Source organism: Scyliorhinus torazame, chromosome 22 (assembly GCF_047496885.1).
Source record: "Scyliorhinus torazame isolate Kashiwa2021f chromosome 22, sScyTor2.1, whole genome shotgun sequence".
Classification (NCBI taxonomy): domain Eukaryota; kingdom Metazoa; phylum Chordata; class Chondrichthyes; order Carcharhiniformes; family Scyliorhinidae; genus Scyliorhinus; species Scyliorhinus torazame.
The window spans coordinates 11,832,513-11,852,192 of record NC_092728.1 but is presented as its reverse complement, the minus strand read 5'-3'; the positions used below and the strand labels follow the sequence as shown (position 1 = coordinate 11,852,192).

The window sequence follows — 19,680 nt, the reverse complement described above, 5'->3', positions numbered from 1 at the left end:
TGGTCACAGAACTCACTCCAAACCAACATTTTGAGCAGGGTATAAATTTAAAGCGATTTAGAATTCATCCCGATGTGCAAAGGAACATGATTTTTTTTAATGGTCAACACACAAGGGAGTACACGACAGTCCTACTTCCTGTTCACTGATCTGATATTTCAGATTAGAATCAATCACGCCATTACTCAGTAGACCGCACTTTGAGCATATTCACTCCCAGAAGTCAATTACAAGCAAAATGCTGTGGAAACGAGTGGTTACAGAACCGTAGGTAGATATGGATGGTTCCCAAACCACTTGGATGGTTCCCAAACCAAGGCTCCTTAGGCAGCAACGTCTAAACCCACGACTTCTACCATCTACGAGGACAGCAGATACCTAGGAACCCCTCCACCAGGACATTCCCCTCAGAGTCACTCGCCATCCTGACTTGGAAATATATTGGTCATTCCTTCACTGTCACTGGGTCAAAATCCTGGAGCTCCCTCCCAAAAAACACTGGGTGCACCTAGGCCTCACAGACTGCAGCAGTTCCAAGGCAGCAGCTCACCACCACCTTCAAGGGTAATTAGGGGTGGGCAATAGTCAGCGACGTCCATTTCCCACAAATTGATTAAAAACGAGCCTTAAAAGCTTTGTCTACATACTTCTATAAGGCAGAACTTCGAAAAAATCTATAATAATGATGGGATGAGTGTTTAGATGTTCTTTCAATTGGAAAGGTGGAAAGAAGCAGGGATCATATCTGCAAGTTATAGAAGGATATAACTAGGCTTAATCTCAGCTGATGGCTCCTTCCTAGGAGGTTAAATGAGCGATGGTACCAACGTCCAGCTCTTGCAGAAATTATGTCATACGGATAGTAGAACACCAAGAGTCGCAAAACATGGTCCACATGATCCCTGGACAATTAAATTCATCGATCATCTCCAGCAAGCCGGTCGACTGAGAAAATGAGTATTTGAAGAACATGATCTCAAACTGGAGGCTGATAATGGTTTAGTGGGCAGCAGTAATCCTCGCACAGCAATCGGGTTCAGAAACTTGGACAATCTCAAATTATTGAACAACTACGACCAGCCTTCACTGCATCCTCCAAATTAGTGGCAAGGTGGTCCCATAGCAGCATCCCCTGCCGGTTTAGCTCAGTTGGCTAGACAGCTGGCTCGTGATGCAGAGCAAGGCCAGCAGCACAGGTTCAATTCCCGTACCGGCTGAAGTTATTAATGGAGGCTCCGCCTTCTCAACCGTTCCCCTCGCCTGAAGTGTGGCGATCCTCAGGTTAAATCAGAAGTCAGCTCTCCCTGTCAAGGCGGGAAGCAGCCTATGGCCAATTTTACCATTACCCCTCCAAAGCCACCATGACCAGCATCGAGGTGCTAATCACTCAAAATCAGCTCTGCTGGGCGCGTCGCTCGTATGCCTGACACCAGACTCCACAAAGCCATTACTCCACTCAGAACTCATGGCAGGAGACTCCCAGGAGGGAGTGGAAACGCTTCAGGAATCTCCTCAAAGCCTACCTGGAGAGGTCAGATTGAACAAGTTAAGCCTATATCCATTGGGGTACAGAAGGAGGAAGATTTTAAAAGCAAGATCCTAAAGACACTCAACAGGGTCCGTCCGTCCCCCACCCTTTCCAACACCACTGCCCTAGCGAGCACCGCAACGGGAAATTGCGTCACCTTCATTCAAAGAATGCAGGAGTGAAAGAAACAAGCTTGCCATAACATCCACATTGGTTTCAGGGAAGGTAAAATGCTGGAGCATTCAGTCAGGTATGCCATAGACTAGTTTAAGGGGAGCCACAAAAGGTTGGAAATACCATGCCAAGTGACACTTTCAGCATGATATTGGTAGGTCTCTGTCGAGTGAGGTCATCAAGGGAACGGAGGGTGAACAACAACAGACCAAGCCATTATCAAATTGAATGGTGAAACAGGCTCGGAGGGGTGACCCCCCTCTCCCAATTGTTCCTATGTTCCAACTGCTTCAAAGCAACAGCAGACCACTGCTCTGTCAGGGAGGGGGAACTGGAAATGGGGCATAATTTACATCTGGCGAATGAGTTGAGCCACTGCAAGGTAACTGAAGCTGAAAACAACCCCACAAGCGACACCTCAAATGCATTTTTGCCCAAGGAATAAACAAACTGCGGTAAATGGAAAGTGTTACGCTGTTCCTCGTCAAAGCAGAGCTCGTGCAATCACACATTCCTGAGTTTCTAGGGGAAGCAGGAAAATGGAGCCAGAGGCAATAACTTTTTGCCCTAAGGCAGCCAAGTACTCAGCAATTTCAAAAGTTCAACACAAGTGTTCAGTCTCTAATGGAGACAAGGCCGGCATTTATCGCCCATCCCTAATTGCCCCTTCAGAAGGCGATGGGTGAGCCGCCGCCTTGAACCGCTGCTGTCCCCCATGTGCGGTTAGAGAGGGAGTTCCAGGATTGTGACCCAATGACAGTGGAGGAACGACGGATATGTTTCCAATTTAGGATGGTGAGTGACTCGGAGGGGAACACGGTGTTCTCGTGTCTGCTGTTCTCATCCTTCTACATGGTAGAGGTTGCGGGTTAGGGAGGCGCTTATCGAGGAAGCCTTGGCAAGTTCCTGCAGTGCATCTTGTAGATGGTACACAGGGCTGTCGCTGTGCTTTGGTGATGGGGGGAGCCAACGTTTGTGGATGAGGTGATCAAACGGGGGTGACTTTGTCCTGGGCAGTGTCGAGCATTTTGAGTGTTGTTGGAGCCACACTCATCCAGACAAATGGAGAGTTTCCTCACACTCCTGACTTATGCCTTATAGATGGTGGACAGGCTTTTGGGAGTCAAGATACCAATCCCTAGGCAATTTTCCACACGGCTACAAGACTACAGTGAGTTGGCTTGGAGCTAATGGACCTTGCAAAGGCTTCATTAAATTTGGAAGGATTGCAAACGGGATCATCGACAGCAGCGCAGAACGTGGGGCGGCACGGTAGCACAGTGGTTAGCACTATTGCTTCACAGTGCCAGGACCCCAGGTTCGATTCCCGTGTTGGGTCAGTGCCTGTGCAGAGTCTGAACGTCCTTCCCGTCTGCGTGGGTTTCTTCTGGGTGCTCCGGTTTCCTCCCACAAGTCCCGAAAGATGTGCTGTTAGGTGAATTGAATATTCTGAATTCTCCCTCTGTGTACCCGAACAGTCGTCAGAGTGTGGCGACTAGGGGATTTTCATAGTGACTTCATTGCAGTGTTAACGTAAGCCTACTTGTGACACTAATAAAGATTATTATTAATAAGAGTCATGAATCCAGATCAACACAGTTACCAAAAGCACCAGCAGTCGTTTTAGATCGAACGGCACCGCCTCAGTGATGCACGCCCATCAGTTGCTTGTAAAACCATGTTAGTGGTGGACTTGGTGCTGGTTCATCATGCAGGAGCTTTCTGAAAAACTTCCCCACCTCTGACTCATGCTGGAGCCCGGGGTTTGACGAGCTGCCCACTCATGACTCATTCCCATGGTCATTCATCTCCAACCCGAGAGGCCATCATAGCCAACGCTGATTTTCCCCCACCCACCCCATCAGTAACCACTCTACTCCACCGATGCTCCTGACAGACTCCAAAGGAGGTTATGCGGACCATTTTTTTAAATAAATCAATCGCTGCCCAGCCAGGCCTCAATCCAACTCAGGGTGCCACACGTCAGCCACATCTCAGTCAGCAGCACTCTCTCCTCCATGTCTCAAGGTTCCAGGGCGCAAGCTCAAAAATCAAGGCTGACACTTCAGAGCAGTACTAAGGGAGTGTTGCGCTGTCTTGCCGATGAGACATTAAACCAAGACGCCAGCCGTCAGCTTAAGAGGATATAGAAGATCCTGCAGCACTATTCTGAAGAGTAGCAAGGCAGGGGCAAAAAGTAGAGCGCTCCGAGACATCCACTGATGTGCAATATAAATACAAGTCTTTCTTTTTAGATGCCAAAGCCTTGGAGAGGGTGTGGAGGAGATGTACTACAGTGGTAACTGCCCCTCCCCCCTCCAAAAAAAGTGCCGGTAACCAGAGAGGGTTGGGGGGGGGGGGGGGGGAAACAGATTGAAGAGAATCGATAGAAGAACCAGAGGGCATTGTTTTAAATATAAAATGCAGAAGAATTGCGAGCGAGAATACGCTGCCTGAAAGAGTGGTAGGAGCAGGCTCAACAGGAGCTTCCCAAAGGGAATTGGATAAATATCTTTTTTTCTAGATTACAAAGAAGGGGGGGGGGGAGAACAAGTAAAGGAGTGGGACCCATTAGATAACTATTTCATAAGAACATGAGAAATAGGAGCGGATCAATAGGAAGGTCATTCTATCCATCGAGCCCACTACGCCAATCAATGAGCTCAAGGCCGATCTCCTAATTCAACACCATTTGCCTGCAATATCCCACATCCTTTGACATTTCTAAATTGGTAGAAATGTACTGATCTCAGTCTTGAGCATACTCAATGGAGCAGAGAATTCTAAAGATTCACCACCTTTCGAGTGAATAAATTCCCCTCATCTCAATCCTAAATGGCCTTATCAGAGACAGTGTCCCCTGGTTGTAGACGCCCCAGCCAGAAGAAACATCCTTCCTCCACTGACACCGTTGTGCCCTGCGTGTTAGAACGAGATCACCTTTCATCCTCAACTCCAGGGAGAACAAAGGGTCAGTTTATTTCATCTTTCCTCTGAGGACAATCAAAAGAGCTGGCGCGTGGACAGTGGGCCGAATGGTCTCCCCTTCTGGGGTGCAAGGTCCACCATGATCATGCAGTTTGCTTACACGGCGCATTTCCAGCCAGCCAAGGATGTCAGGTACTTTGACAAGAGACTGCACCCCAAGCTCAACAGCAGTCAAACTCAGTCACTTCCTACTCTGCTTTGTGCACAGGAAAACCGTGAAGAATTCTCGGCAAGGCTGGCGGGGAACATACTTTTACAAGACCAAAGCAAATTCACAACAACGGTGGACAACACCAAATGGACATGCTGGCCCGTGAGATTTGTGGTGCTGCATAGTGCGGAGAGAAAATTCTAGAATGAAAAATACTCATTTGGAGGTCATGTAAGGTTACCCTAACATTCGGCGTCCAGGTCACTGATGCACATCAGTGCCAAGTCAGTGATACGCACAATACAAATTCTCCTGACATTCTGCTCACTACAGCATCCCATTCGACCATTATTCAGTTAATAGAAAACACAAGTCTGCCAACGTGTGAAAGAATTTACAAACACGATGCAGGCAAATTGTATTTTGTAAACCCCATTCTATTGTGCCACGTTTCACCAGGTTACGGGGTGGCTCACAGTGTTAGCTGGTCCTCCTACTAACCTCGAGCAAACGACACCAGACTCGAATAGAATCACTGGATCTTTGAGAGGGTGAGGTGCAAAAGGACTGAGTCTGCGCCGAGTGAGTATGCTGAATGCATATAAAGCTGTTAACAACATCAACGAGATAAAAATATTCATTTATCTGGCACCCTGCACATCCTGAGACACATCCTGGGAGCATTACCAGACACAATTTGACACTGAACCACACAAAAGATATTAAGATAGGAGACGGCGATCTGGGTCAAGTTGGCTTACTACATGCAGTTCTGGTCACCACACTATAGGAACAATGTGACTGCACTAGAGATGGTGCAGAGGAGATTCACCAGGATGTTGCCTGGGCTGGAGTGTTTCAGCTATGAAGTGATGCTGGTTAGGTGGGGGCTGCTCTTTAGAGCAGCTAAGGCGGAGGAAGGACCCGAGTGAGGTGTGGTACGTAATGCAGAACGAGGCCAGCAGCGCAGGTTCAATTTTTGTACGAGCTCATTCATGAGCACAAAGCCTTCTCAACCTTTTCCCTCGCCGGAGGTGTGGTAACCCTCAGGTTAAATCACCACCAGTCAGCTCTTCTCCTCAAAAGGGGGAAGCAGCCTATAGTCATCTGAGACTATACCAACTTTACCTTTACATTATAAATTCATGAGGGACATAGGGTGGGTAGGAAGGATCATTTCCCTTTAGTAGAGTGTTAATAACCAGGCTGTATAGATTTACGGTAAGGGGCAGGAGATTTAGATGGAATTTGAGGGAAAAAAAGGTTCATCCATAGGGTGGTTGAAATCTGGAACCCATTGCCTGAAAAGGTGGTTAGAAGCATAGAAATTACAGGCAGAAGGTGGCGATTTGGCCCATCGAGTCTACACTGGTCCCAGAAAGAGCACCCTACCGAAGCCCATACCTCCACCCTATCCCCATAACCCAGCAACCCCACCAAACGCTTTGGACACTAAAGGGCAATTTAGCATGACCAATCCACCTAACCCATACATCTTTGGCCTGTGGAAGGAAACCAGAGCACCCAGAGGAAACCCCGCACACACGGGGAGAATGTACAGACTCTACACAAACAGTGACCCAAGCCGGGAATCGAACCTGGGACCCTGGTGCTGTGAAGCAACAGTGCTAACCACTGTGCTACCGTGCCACCCCAAAATTAAATTAATTACTGCCCCTCATTCAGACACGGGACGCGTCAAAAATTGTTGAACAAAAATCATTCGGCCCCTGAGCAATTTCTACAACTCAAAACCACGTGTAATTAAAGAGGAAGTTAAGCTCAGAGACAACCTGCTAAAGATCCACATTAAAAAAACAGCACGCGAAATGCAACATTCAGGTTTCCCCACAAAGACAAAGTAAAATAAAACAGTTGCAGAAGATTTAAACGGTACTGAGCAGAAATCAACTTGTGCGTCCCACAAGAAACACAAATATAATTTTAAAACCTCACCCAGCAGGGAGAATGCCTGCATTTCATAAAAGGCCATTTCAATGGCTGCATCTAGCAGAGTATCTTTACTAATGCACTTAGAAGGCACAGTTTTCCCTTTAAAGTCATCTACAGATACAAGCGCACATCCACCAACACACAGACAGAGACAGGCTGCCCGGTCAAAATCCTTCATTGGGGGGGGGAAAAAACTAAATTTCACAAACACCTTCTGCACACAATGATCAGCTCATTTTGCAGGGGCAAAATACACCTCTGACAAAGCAGCAATCCTGCAACAAGAAAATACAGCTCACCCCCCCCCCCCCCCCAAAACTAATATCCTTTTACGAAAGAGAGCACATTGCTGCACACAGGACTGGCACCCTCGCGAGCTGAACCCCATTTATCTATCTCGCTGATGGAATGCCCTTTTCCTTCTCTCCAAAAATAGAGCGAAAATGCTTCAGGTTAAGAGCAAGAAAAGCAAACATTTTAGTAACAAGCAGCTCCTTTCCTCGGCATGGCCTGCCCGCACCCCCCCTCCACCCACCCAAACACACACGACCACCTTTATATCACATTTCCCTCCTCACGTTGCTATGCCTTACGCCATTTGGACGAATATACAAATAGTTTCTTTTAACACCCCCCCCCCCCCCCCCCCCCAAGCGTTGAATATGTACACAGACCCCAAATTTAAGAAAAAGAGGAAACGTACAGCACTGCGGGATCAGGCGCGATCCATCCCCATTCTCTGCACCTGAAAGACAAGGTTGTGAAATTAAAGAGGAGGCCGGGGGAGAGGGTGGCGGGCCGGTGCCGGCAGCAGTGAGGCAGGGCCTGGTGCAGCCGGCAGCGAGCAGGCAGGGGCAGGGCCCGGTGCGGCGTGTCGGCTCCTGCTGCTTAGTCAGTGCCTGCACAGGGCCTCAGGCTGCAGGACCCCCCGAGCACCATCGCCGCCCAGATTCCGTATTTTTATGGGGAGGGGGGGATTATTTCGCGGGAATGGAGGGCGGGACTCCGAACAGAAGCGATTCCCAATTCCCGGGGGGGGAATCCGGGGGGGGGGAATCCGGGGGGGGGGGAATCCGGGGGGGGGGGGAATCCGGGGGGGGGGGGAATCCGGGGGGGGGGGGAATCCGGGGGGGGGGGGAATCCGGGGGGGGGAATCCGGGGGGGGGGAAATCGGGGGGGGGGGAATCCGGGGGGGGGGGAATCCGGGGGGGGGGGAGGGGGGGGAATCCGGGGGGGGGGGAGGGGGGGGAATCCGGGGGGGGGGAGGGGGGGGAATCCGGGGGGGGGGAGGGGGGGGAATCCGGGGGGGGGGGGGGGGAATCCGGGGGGGGGAGGGGGGGGGAATCCGGGGGGGGGAGGGGGGGGAATCCGGGGGGGGGGGAGGGGGGGAATCCGGGGGGGGAGGGGGGGGAATCCGGGGGGGGAATCCGGGAGGGGGGGGGAAATCCGGGGGGGGGGAAATCCGGGGAGGGGGGGGGAATCCGGGGGGGGGAGGGGGGGGAATCCGGGGGGGGGAGGGGGGGGAATCCGGGGGGGGGAGGGGGGGGGAATCCGGGGGGGGGAATCCGGGGGGGGAGGGGGGGGGGAATCCGGGGGGGGGGGAATCCGGGGGGGGGAGGGGGGGGGATCCGGGGGGGGAGGGGGGGGGAATCCGGGGGGGGGGGAGGGGGGGGAAATCCGGGGGGGGGAGGGGGGAGGGAAATCCGGGGGGGGGAGGGGGGAATCCGGGGGGGGGGAGGGGGGGGAATCCGGGGGGGGGAGAATCCGGGGGGGGGGGGAGGGGGGGAATCCGGGGGGGAGGGGGGAAATCCGGGGGGGGGGGGAGAGAATCCGGGGGTGGGGGGAGAATCCGGGGGAGGGGGGAGAATCCGGGGGAGGGGGGAGAATCCGGGGGGGGGGGAGAATCCGGGGGGGGGGGAGAATCCGGGGGAGGGGGGAGAATCCGGGCGGGGGGGGGAGAATCCGGGCGGGGGGGGGGAGAATCCGGGCGGGGGGGGGAGAATCCGGGCGGGGGGGGGAGAATCCGGGCGGGGGGGAGAATCCGGGCGGGGGGGAGAATCCGGGGTTGAGAATCCGGGGGGAGGGGGGGAGAATCCGGGGGGGGAGGGGGGGAGAATCCGGGGGGAGGGGGGGAGAGAATCCGGGGAGGGGGGGAGAATCCGGGGGAGGGGGGAGAATCCGGGGGAGGGGGGAGAATCCGGGGGAGGGGGGAGAATCCGGGGGAGGGGGGAGAATCCGGGGGAGGGGGAGAATCCGGGGGAGGGGGAGAATCCGGGGGAGGGGGGAGAATCCGGGGGAGGGGGGAGAATCCGGGGGAGGGGGGAGAATCCGGGGGAGGGGGGAGAATCCGGGGTTGAGAATCCGGGGGGAGGGGGGGAGAATCCGGGGGGGGAGGGGGGAGAATCCGGGGGGGGGAAGGGGGGAGAATCCGGGGGGAGGGGGGGAGAATCCGGGGGAGGGGGGGGGAGAATCCGGGGGAGGGGGGGGAGAATCCGGGGGAGGGGGGGAGAATCCGGGGGAGGGGGGGAGAATCCGGGGGGAGGGGGGGAGAATCCGGGGGAGGGGGGGGAGAATCCGGGGGAGGGGGGAGAAGGGGGGAGAATCCAGGGGGGGGGGGGAGGGGAGAATCCGGGGGGGGGGAGGGGGAGAATCCGGGGGGGGGGGAGGGGGAGAATCCGGGGGGGAGAGGGGGAGAATCCGGGGGGGGGGAGGGGGGAGAATCCGGGGGGGGGGGGGGGAGAATCCGGGGAGGCGGGGGGAGGGGAGAATCCGGGGGGGGAGAGAGGGAGAAAAAGGGGGGGGGGGAAGAGAGAATCCGGGGGGGGTGGGGGAGAGAGAATCCGGGGGGGGGGGGGGAGAGAGAAACCGGGGGGGGGGGGGGGAAGAGAGAATCCGGGGGGGGGGGGGAGAGAATCCGGGGGGGGGGAGGGGAGAGGGAGAATCCGGGGGGGGGGGAGGGGAGGGGGAGAATCCGGGGGGGGGGGGGGAGAATCCGGGGGGGGAGGGGGAGAATCCAGGGGGGGTGGGAGAGGGGGAGAATCCGGGGGGGAGGGGAGGGGGAGAATCCGGGGGGGGGAGAATCCGGGGGGGGGAGGGGAGGGGGAGAATCCGGGGGGGGGAGGGGAGGGGGAGAATCCGGGGGGGGGAGGGGAGGGAGAAAAAGGGGGGGGAAAGAGAGAATCCGGGGGGGTGGGGGAAGAGAGAATCCGGGGGGGGAGGGGGAGAATCCGGGGGGGGGGGGGGGGAGGGGGAGAATCCAGGGGGGGGGAGGGGGAGAATCCGGGGGGGGGGAGGGGGAGAATCCGGGGGGGGAGGGGAGAATCCGGGGGGGGGGAGAGGGGGAGAATCCGGGGGGTGGGAGGGGGAGAATCCGGGGGGGGGGAGGGGGGAATCCGGGGGGGGGGAAGGAATCCGGGGGAGGGGGGAGAATCCGGGGGAGAATCCGGGGGAGGGGGGGAGAATCCGGGGGAGGGGGGGAGAATCCGGGGGAGGGGGGGGAGAATCCGGGGGAGGGGGCGGAGAATCCGGGGGAGGGGGCGGAGAATCCGGGGGAGGGGGCGGAGAATCCGGGGGAGGGGGCGGAGAATCCGGGGGAGGGGGCGGAGAATCCGGGGGAGGGGCGGAGAATCCGGGGGAGGGGCGGAGAATCCGGGGGAGGGGCGGAGAATCCGGGGGAGGGGCGGAGAATCCGGGGGAGGGGCGGAGAATCCGGGGGAGGGGCGGAGAATCCGGGGGAGGGGGGAGAATCCGGGGGAGAATCCGGGGGAGGGGGGGAGAATCCGGGGGAGGGGGGGAGAATCCGGGGGAGGGGGGGAGAATCCGGGGGAGGGGGGGAGAATCCGGGGGAGGGGGGGAGAATCCGGGGGAGGGGGGGAGAATCCGGGGGAGGGGGGGAGAATCCGGGGGAGGGGGGGAGAATCCGGGGGAGGGGGGGAGAATCCGGGGGAGGGGGGGAGAATCCGGGGGAGGGGGGAGAATCCGGGGGAGGGGGGGAGAATCCGGGGGAGGGGGGGGAGAATCCGGGGGAGGGGGCGGAGAATCCGGGGGAGGGGGCGGAGAATCCGGGGGAGGGGGGGAGAATCCGGGGGAGGGGGGGAGAATCCGGGGGAGGGGGGGAGAATCCGGGGGAGGGGGGGAGAATCCGGGGGAGGGGGGGAGAATCCGGGGGAGGGGGGGAGAATCCGGGGGAGGGGGGGAGAATCCGGGGGAGGGGGGGAGAATCCGGGGGAGGGGGGGAGAATCCGGGGGAGGGGGGGAGAATCCGGGGGTGGGGGGGGGTGAGGGAGAGAATCCGGGGGGGGGAGAGAATCCGGGGGGGGGGGGAAGAGAATCCGGGGGGGGGGGGGGGGGAGAGAATCCAGGGGGGGGGGGGAGAGAGAATCCGGGGGGAGAGAGAATCCGGGGGGGGGGAGAATCCGGGGGAGGGGGAGAGAATCCGGGGGGGGGGGGGGAGAGAATCCGGGGGGGGGGGGGGAGAGAATCCGGGGGGGGGGGAGGAGAGAATCCGGGGGGGGGGGAGGAGAGAATCCGGGGGGGGGGGGGGAGAGAATCCGGGGGGGGGGGGGGGAGAGAATCCGGGGGGGGGGGGGGAGAGAATCCGGGGGGGGGGGAGAGAATCCGGGGGGGGGGGAGAGAATCCGGGGGGGGGGGGGGAGAGAATCCGGGGGGGGGGGGGAGAGAATCCGGGGGGGGGGGGGAGGAGAGAATCCGGGGGGGGGGGGAAGAGAATCCGGGGGGGGGGGGGAAGAGAATCCGGGGGGGGGGGGAAGAGAATCCGGGGGGGGGGGGGGAGAAAGAGTCCGGGGGGGGGGGGGAGAAGAGTCCGGGGGGGGGGGGGAAAGAGTCCGGGGGGGGGGGGAAAGAGTCCGGGGGGGGTGGGGGGAAGAAGAGTCCGGGGGGGGGGGGGGGAGAAGAGTCCGGGAGGGGGGAAGAAGAGTCCGGGGGGGGGGGAAGAAGAGTCCGGGGGGGGGGGAGAGAAGAGTCGGGGGGGGGGGGGGAAAGAGTCGGGGGGGGGGGGAAAGAGTCGGGGGGGGGGGGAAAGAGTCGGGGGGGGGGGAAAGAGTCGGGGGGGGGGGGAGAGAGAGTCTGGGGGGGGGGGGGAGTCCGGGGGGGGGGGGAGAAGAGTCCGGGGGGGAAGAGTCCGGGGGGGTGGGGGGGGGAAGAGTCCGGGGGGGAGGGGAAGAGTCGGGGGGGGGGGGGGAAGAGTCGGGGGGGGGTCCGGGGGGGGGAAAGAGTTGGGGGGGGGGGGGGGGAAGAGTCCGGGGAGGGGGAGGAAGAGTCCGGGGGGGGGGGGGAGAGAGTCCGGGTGGGGGGGAGAAGAGTCCGGGGGGGGGGGGGGGGGAAGAGAAGAGTCCGGGGGGGGGGGGGAAGAGTCCGGGGGGGGGGGGGGAAAGAGTCCGGGGGGGGGGGGGGGGGAAAGAGTCCGGGGGGGGGGAAGCGTCCGGTGTGGGGGGAAGAGTCCGGGGGGGGGGGGGGGGGAGAGAAGAAGTCCGGGGGGGGGGGGAGAGAAGAAGTCCGGGGGGGGGGGGGGAGAGAAGAAGTCCGGGGGGGGGAGAATTCGGGGGGAGGGGAGGGGGGAGAATCCGGGGGGGGGGGGGGGGGAGGATCCTGGGGGGGAGGAATCCGGGGGGTGGGGAGAATCCAGGGGGGAGAATCCGGGGTGGGGGGGAGGAGGGTGAGAATCCAGGGTGGGGGGAGGGGGGGGAAGAGGAGGGGCGAGAATCCGGGTGGAGGAGGGCGGAGGGGGGGAAATCCGGGGGGGGGGGGAGAATCCGGGGGGGGGAGGGGGAGGATCCGAGGGGAGCATCCGGGGGGGGGGAGGGGGGAAGAATCCGGGGGGGGAGGAGGGTGAAAATCCGGGGTGGGGGGGGGGGGGAGAGAATCCGGGTGGAGGAGGGCGGAGGGGGGAGAATATCCGGGGGAGGGGGGAGAACCCCGGCGTGGGGGGGGGGGGGAGAAAGAGAACCCGGCGTGGGGGGGGGGGGGGGAGAAAGAGAACCCCGGCGTGGGGGGGGGGGAGGAAAAGAGAACCCCGGCGTGGGGGGGGGGGGAGGAAAAGAGAACCCCGGCGTGGGGGGGGGGGGGGGGGGAAAGAGAACCCCGGCGTGGGGGGGGGGGAAAAGAGAACCCCGGCGTGGGGGGGGGGGAAAAGAGAACCCCGGCGTGGGGGGGGGGGAAAAGAGAACCCCGGCGTGGGGGGGGGGGGAAAGAGAACCCCGGGGGGGCAGAGAGGGCGATCTGGGGGGCAGAGAGGGCGATCTGGGGGGCAGAGAGGGCGATCTGGGGGCAGAGAGGGCGATCTGGGGGGCAGAGAGGGCGATCTGGGGGGCAGAGAGGGCGATCTGGGGGGCAGAGAGGGCGATCTGGGGGGCAGAGAGGGCGATCTGGGGGGCAGAGAGGGCGATCTGGGGGGCAGAGAGGGCGATCTGGGGGGCAGAGAGGGCGATCTGGGGGGCAGAGAGGGCGATCTGGGGGGCAGAGAGGGCGATCTGGGGGGCAGAGAGGGCGATCTGGGGGGCAGAGAGGGCGATCTGGGGGGCAGAGAGGGCGATCTGGGGGGCAGAGAGGGCGATCTGGGGGGCAGAGAGGGCGATCTGGGGGGCAGAGAGGGCGATCTGGGGGGGGCAGAGAGGGCGATCTGGGGGGCAGAGAGGGCGATCTGGGGGGCAGAGAGGGCGATCTGGGGGGCAGAGAGGGCGATCTGGGGGGCAGAGAGGGCGATCTGGGGGGCAGAGAGGGCGATCTGGGGGGCAGAGAGGGCGATCTGGGGGGCAGAGAGGGCGATCTGGGGGGCAGAGAGGGCGATCTGGGGGGCAGAGAGGGCGATCTGGGGGGCAGAGAGGGCGATCTGGGGGGCAGAGAGGGCGATCTGGGGGGCAGAGAGGGCGATCTGGGGGGCAGAGAGGGCGATCTGGGGGGCAGAGAGGGCGATCTGGGGGGCAGAGAGGGCGATCTGGGGGGCAGAGAGGGCGATCTGGGGGGCAGAGAGGGCGATCTGGGGGGCAGAGAGGGCGATCTGGGGGGCAGAGAGGGCGATCTGGGGGCAGAGAGGGCGATCTGGGGGGCAGAGAGGGCGATCTGGGGGGCAGAGAGGGCGATCTGGGGGGCAGAGAGGGCGATCTGGGGGGCAGAGAGGGCGATCTGGGGGGCAGAGAGGGCGATCTGGGGGCAGAGAGGGCGATCTGGGGGGCAGAGAGGGCGATCTGGGGGGCAGAGAGGGCGATCTGGGGGGCAGAGAGGGCGATCTGGGGGGCAGAGAGGGCGATCTGGGGGGCAGAGAGGGCGATCTGGGGGGCAGAGAGGGCGATCTGGGGGGCAGAGAGGGCGATCTGGGGGGCAGAGAGGGCGATCTGGGGGGCAGAGAGGGCGATCTGGGGGGCAGAGAGGGCGATCTGGGGGGCAGAGAGGGCGATCTGGGGGGCAGAGAGGGCGATCTGGGGGGCAGAGAGGGCGATCTGGGGGGCAGAGAGGGCGATCTGGGGGGCAGAGAGGGCGATCTGGGGGGCAGAGAGGGCGATCTGGGGGGCAGAGAGGGCGATCTGGGGGGCAGAGAGGGCGATCTGGGGGCAGAGAGGGCGATCTGGGGGGCAGAGAGGGCGATCTGGGGGGCAGAGAGGGCGATCTGGGGGGCAGAGAGGGCGATCTGGGGGGCAGAGAGGGCGATCTGGGGGGCAGAGAGGGCGATCTGGGGGGCAGAGAGGGCGATCTGGGGGGCAGAGAGGGCGATCTGGGGGGCAGAGAGGGCGATCTGGGGGGCAGAGAGGGCGATCTGGGGGGCAGAGAGGGCGATCTGGGGGGCAGAGAGGGCGATCTGGGGGGCAGAGAGGGCGATCTGGGGGGCAGAGAGGGCGATCTGGGGGGCAGAGAGGGCGATCTGGGGGGCAGAGAGGGCGATCTGGGGGGCAGAGAGGGCGATCTGGGGGGCAGAGAGGGCGATCTGGGGGGCAGAGAGGGCGATCTGGGGGGCAGAGAGGGCGATCTGGGGGGCAGAGAGGGCGATCTGGGGGGCAGAGAGGGCGATCTGGGGGGCAGAGAGGGCGATCTGGGGGGCAGAGAGGGCGATCTGGGGGGCAGAGAGGGCGATCTGGGGGGCAGAGAGGGCGATCTGGGGGGCAGAGAGGGCGATCTGGGGGGCAGAGAGGGCGATCTGGGGGGCAGAGAGGGCGATCTGGGGGGCAGAGAGGGCGATCTGGGGGGCAGAGAGGGCGATCTGGGGGGCAGAGAGGGCGATCTGGGGGGCAGAGAGGGCGATCTGGGGGGCAGAGAGGGCGATCTGGGGGGCAGAGAGGGCGATCTGGGGGGCAGAGAGGGCGATCTGGGGGGCAGAGAGGGCGATCTGGGGGGCAGAGAGGGCGATCTGGGGGGCAGAGAGGGCGATCTGGGGGGCAGAGAGGGCGATCTGGGGGCAGAGAGGGCGATCTGGGGGGCAGAGAGGGCGATCTGGGGGGCAGAGAGGGCGATCTGGGGGGCAGAGAGGGCGATCTGGGGGGCAGAGAGGGCGATCTGGGGGGCAGAGAGGGCGATCTGGGGGGCAGAGAGGGCGATCTGGGGGGCAGAGAGGGCGATCTGGGGGGCAGAGAGGGCGATCTGGGGGGCAGAGAGGGCGATCTGGGGGGCAGAGAGGGCGATCTGGGGGGCAGAGAGGGCGATCTGGGGGGCAGAGAGGGCGATCTGGGGGGCAGAGAGGGCGATCTGGGGGGCAGAGAGGGCGATCTGGGGGGCAGAGAGGGCGATCTGGGGGGCAGAGAGGGCGATCTGGGGGGCAGAGAGGGCGATCTGGGGGGCAGAGAGGGCGATCTGGGGGGCAGAGAGGGCGATCTGGGGGGCAGAGAGGGCGATCTGGGGGGCAGAGAGGGCGATCTGGGGGGCAGAGAGGGCGATCTGGGGGGCAGAGAGGGCGATCTGGGGGGCAGAGAGGGCGATCTGGGGGGCAGAGAGGGCGATCTGGGGGGCAGAGAGGGCGATCTGGGGGGCAGAGAGGGCGATCTGGGGGGCAGAGAGGGCGATCTGGGGGGCAGAGAGGGCGATCTGGGGGGCAGAGAGGGCGATCTGGGGGGCAGAGAGGGCGATCTGGGGGCAGAGAGGGCGATCTGGGGGGCAGAGAGGGCGATCTGGGGGGCAGAGAGGGCGATCTGGGGGGCAGAGAGGGCGATCATGGGGGCAGAGAGGGCGATCATGGGGGCAGAGAGGGCGATCATGGGGGCAGAGAGGGCGATCATGGGGGCAGAGAGGGCGATCATGGGGGCAGAGAGGGCGATCATGGGGGCAGAGAGGGCGATCATGGGGGCAGAGAGGGCGATCATGGGGGCAGAGAGGGCGATCATGGGGGCAGAGAGGGCGATCATGGGGGCAGAGAGGGCGATCATGGGGGCAGAGAGGGCGATCATGGGGGCAGAGAGGGCGATCATGGGGGCAGAGAGGGCGATCATGGGGGCAGAGAGGGCGATCATGGGGGCAGAGAGGGCGATCATGGGGGCAGAGAGGGCGATCATGGGGGCAGAGAGGGCGATCATGGGGGCAGAGAGGGCGATCATGGGGGCAGAGAGGGCGATCATGGGGGCAGAGAGGGCGATCATGGGGGCAGAGAGGGCAGGATCGAGGGGAGGGGGCAGGATCGAGGAAGAGAGGGCAGGATTGAGGAGGGGAGGGGGCAGGATTGAGGTGGGGAGTAGGCAGGATTGAGGGGGGAGAGGGCAGGATTGAGGTGTGGGGGAGAGGGCAGGATTGAGGGGGGGGGAGAGGGCAGGATTGAGGGGGGTAGAGGGCAGGATTGAGGGGGGGAAGAGGGCAGGATTGAGGGGGGGAAGAGGGCAGGATTGAGGGGGGAGGGCAGGATTGAGGGGGGGGCAGGGCAGGATTGAGGGGGGGACAGGGCAGGATTGAGGGGGGGACAGGGCAGGGCAGGATTGAGGGGGGGACAGGGCAGGGCAGGATTGAGGGGGGGAGACAGGGCTGGATTGAGGGGGGGGGAAGGACAGGGCTGGATTGAGGGGGGGACAGGGCAGGATTGAGGGGGGGACAGGGCAGGATTGAGGGGGGGACAGGGCAGGGCAGGATTGAGGGGGGGACAGGGCAGGGCAGGATTGAGGGGGGGGAGACAGGGCTGGATTGAGGGGGGGGGAAGGACAGGGCTGGATTGAGGGGGGGACAGGGCAGGATTGAGGGGGGGACAGGGCAGGATTGAGGGGGGGACAGGGCAGGATTGAGGGGGGGGGACAGGGCAGGATTAAGGGGGGGCAGGATTGAGGGGGGGGGAGACAGGGCTGGATTGAAGGGGGGGAAGGGCCAGATTGAGGCTGTTTCCCCCTTTTTAAAACCCTGTTTCTCCTTGGTATTTAAAATGAAGGGGAGAAATACAACCCCCACCTCCTGATCCTGGCCCCCAACACCTTTTCATTTCAGAGAAATACTTCATACAAAAACAAAAAAACCCAAATTAAATTAAATTAAAATGGCGCCCCCCCTGCTCCAGTGTGAGTTGACTGTGTCCAGTTGGGGATATTTGATGCTGTGGGGCGGGTTTGGGGGTGGGGGGGGATATTTTAGGGAGGGGGAAGGAGGGGTTTGACTTTAAATAAAATGGTGGTTCGGGGGGGGGGGGGGAGGGCGACGTTTTTTCGAACATACAGAACGAGCTCTGTTGAATGTTTGAGGGCGCTCGGGTCGGGGGCCCGTTTTCCTCCGTCGGGGTCGAGGCCGCGGGTGGGGGGTTGCGGGGGACTGGAGATGAAGAGGGACGCTTATTCCCCCCCTCTCTCTCCCTCCCTCTCTCTCTCTCACCTGAACAACATCGGCCATGTTGTCGCCGCCGCCGCCGGGATGCCCGGATGGCGGCCCTGCTGCGCAGGCGCGGGAAGACAGCTCCCTTTCCGGGGGGGGGGGGGGAGGTGGGGAATGCTGGAGGTGAGGGAAGTCCGCCGCCGTCGGCACCGCCCTGCTGGTGGAAGAGAGTGTTGCTCTTTGGGTGGGTGGGGGAACTGGCGCGGCTGGAGGAGGAGGAGGAGGCCGGATCGCTTGGCGCGTGCGCAGATGTTACCCTCAGCCTCTTCAACTGCGCAGCTGGAAGGGGATGGGTGAAGGGGGCGGAAGAGAGGTCGGTCCTCCTGCGCTGGCGCCGCCCTGCTCCGAACGAGGCGCCCAGGGGACGGTCGCGCATGCGCAAACTGCAGTCCCCTCCGCCACTTTCCAACTGCGGCCCTAATGCGCAGGCGCAAGGGGACCTTTTTTTTTTACGAGGGGGTTGGAAGCAGCGGTCCCGCCTGCACGGGGAAGGTGGAGCCAGCCTAGCGCTTGCGCAAACCGCAGCCGCCGACTTGTCATCGCCGGCCCTCGCATGCGCAAGCGTGTGGAGCCTGGTCCCGGGGAGGGTCCTCCGCAACCGGCTCTGCCCTGCCGGCTGGGAGGCCGCACACACACACACACACACACACACAGCTGGCGCCTGCGTACTGGCTACCGTGGCGAGCCAGTGGAAGACCCGGAATGGAGTACCAGGAAATGGAACGGATTCTGGGATTTTCCTGGTAGAGTGGCGTGGCGGGGGCGCGGGACAGCTCTGGCATGGAAAAGGCTGGCAAGTTCTGGAAAACCCCGGGATGTCTATTTCCTTGTAAACATTTCGTGCATCGTAGACACTGAGGAGCCCATTCGGCCCTTCGTGCCTTTGCTAGCTCTTTGAAAGAACTTCATTTTTATCCTATCGTGGGAATTGGGCGCGTTTGTTGCCCATCCCTAGTTTACCGCTCGAAACAAATGTCTTGCTCAGCCATGCCCAAGGGGCTGTTAAGAGTCAGCCGGGTTTCTGCGTGGTGCCAGACCGGGTAAGAAAGGCAGATTTCCCTCCCCAAAAGGAGATTAGCGAACCAGGTGGATTTGTCACAACAATCGATGGCCACTCTCCTGTCTCTTTCTTCCACTCTGGGGTTGTGGATCCCATGCTGACTAAAAAGAAAGGTGCAATGCACGCACCCTGCCGCAGGATGGTCAGGTCGGTGTTTGATGAGCTGGTTGGGTGGGGGTGAAGCTTTATTTTCGGTCCGCACCTTCCACCATTTGTGCTCGGCCTCCACCTGGGCCTATTGGTGATGCCCAAAATTGTTGGCATCTTCACGGATGGTTCTTTCTTGATTTGGCTGGTGTCCAGCGAGGGATTCCCACAGATTGGACGGGAGTGTGGAGATGTGGGCGTTATGATGAGTAAATTCGCATGATGATACGAAAATTGGTGGCGTGATAAATAGCGAGGAGCAAAGCCTTAGATTACAGGACAATAACTGGAAAGAGATCCACAAATGGAACCTCACCAAAACAACAAAGAACAAAGAAATGTACAGCACAGGAACAGGCCCTTCAGCCCTCCAAGCCCGTGCCGACCATGCTGCCCGACTAAACTACAATCTTCTACACTTCCTGGGTCCGTATCCCTCTATTCCCATCCTATTCATGTATTTGTCAAGATGCCCCTTAAATGTCACTATCGTCCCTGCTTCCACCACCTCCTCCGGTAGCGCGTTCCAGGCACCCACTACCCTCTGCGTAAAAAACTTGCCTCGTACATCTACTCTAAACCTTGCCCCTCTCACCTTAAACCTATTCCCCCTAGTAATTGACCCCTCTACCCCGGGGAAAAGCCTCTGACTATCCACTCTCTCTATGCCCCTCATAATTTTGTAGACCTCTATCAGGTCGCCCCTCAACCTCCTTCGTTCCAGTGAGAACAAACCGAGTTTATTCAACCGCTCCTCATAGCTATTGCCCTCCATACCAGGCAACATTCTGGTAAATCTCTTCTGCACCCTCTCTAAAGCCTCCACATCCTTCTGGTAGTGTGGCGACCAGAATTGAACACTATACTCCAAGCGTGGCCTAACTAAGGTTCTATACAGCT

At 61.1% G+C, this 19,680-nt stretch overlaps 1 protein-coding gene across 1 annotated transcript in view; it reads right to left on the bottom strand.

Moving 5' to 3' along the window:
* LOC140399430 (E3 ubiquitin-protein ligase HUWE1-like) overlaps positions 1-17,665 on the bottom strand; it is a 212,632-nt gene extending 194,967 nt beyond the window's left edge. The window contains exons 1-2 of the mRNA XM_072489007.1: positions 17,574-17,665; positions 7,498-7,539 (exon numbers count right to left, since the gene is read on the bottom strand). The gene's annotated coding sequence lies outside the window, so the exon portion shown is untranslated. The remainder of the gene's footprint in view (positions 1-7,497; positions 7,540-17,573) is intronic.
* Positions 17,666-19,680: the final 2,015 nt, after the last annotated feature.